Raw genomic sequence first — 981 nt, 5'->3', positions numbered from 1 at the left:
AGTTATCTGGCTCCATTTTACAGCACCAATTTTCATCTTTATTGATTTTCTGCTGATTAAAAAAAAACTGTCTGTATCTTTTGCTCATTTTTTTGGTCTTCCTTTAAGAAAGTGTTCTGGGCCGGGCACGGTGGCTCACGCCTGTAATCCCAGCACTTCAGGAGGTCGAGGTGGGTGGATCATCTGAGGTCAGAAGTTTGAGACCAGCTTGGCCAACATGGTGAAACCCCCATCTCTACTACAATACAAAAATTAGCCGGGCATGATGGTCCGCACCTGTAATCCCAGCTGCTTGGGGGCTGAGACAGAGAATCATTTGAATCCGGGAGGCAGAGGTTACAGTGAGCCGAGATTGCACCACTGCACTCCAGCCTGGGTGACAGAGCAAGACTTCATCTCCACCAAAAAAAAAAAAAAGTTCTGAATATGGATACTCTGTCAAAATTCAACATCTGCTGGTCTTCTTGGATCAGGCTGCCTTTGGTCTCTCTAAAGAGGCTAACCTGGATTCCTCTTTGGTGAGAGGACAGTATACATTTCAAATAAGGCATTAGAGGTCTTCCAGGAAATTATGATTGTGGGCATTTCCCTCTCTTTTTCAAGTTTCCAGTGTCTTTAGAATCTCACTGTGCCTTTTTAGAAATATGGCCAATTCTTGTGCTATATTTTATGCTCCAGGTGCCTTGGAACCCAGTTGTATGGGGGCACTGTGGACAAGGGTGCAAGTCCTAGCTCTGCATTTAAAGGTTACATGATCTTAGGAAAGTTTTTCAACCTTTCTGACTTAGTCTGTTTTCCATTGCTATAACTGAATCCCCGAGACTGGATAATTTATAAAGAAAGAAATGTGTTATGTGGCCAGGCGCAGTGATTCACAACTGTAATCCCAGAACTTTGGGAGGCTGAGGCAGGAGGATTGCTTGAACATGGTTGTTCCAGACAAGCCTGGGCAACATAGGGAGACCCCATCTGTATAAAAAA

The 981-nt window shown here is 44.1% G+C and overlaps 1 protein-coding gene across 1 annotated transcript in view; it reads left to right on the top strand.

The window, feature by feature from the left end:
• MAGI1 (membrane associated guanylate kinase, WW and PDZ domain containing 1) overlaps window positions 1–981 on the top strand; it is a 741,784-nt gene that overhangs the window by 386,864 nt on the left and 353,939 nt on the right. The window lies entirely within an intron of this gene.

This window comes from Mandrillus leucophaeus, unplaced genomic scaffold (genome assembly GCF_000951045.1).
Source record: "Mandrillus leucophaeus isolate KB7577 unplaced genomic scaffold, Mleu.le_1.0 Scaffold210, whole genome shotgun sequence".
NCBI classification, from domain to species: Eukaryota; Metazoa; Chordata; class Mammalia; order Primates; family Cercopithecidae; genus Mandrillus; species Mandrillus leucophaeus.
Note: the sequence above shows the minus strand (reverse complement) of the source record. Positions and strands in the feature narration are given on the sequence as shown.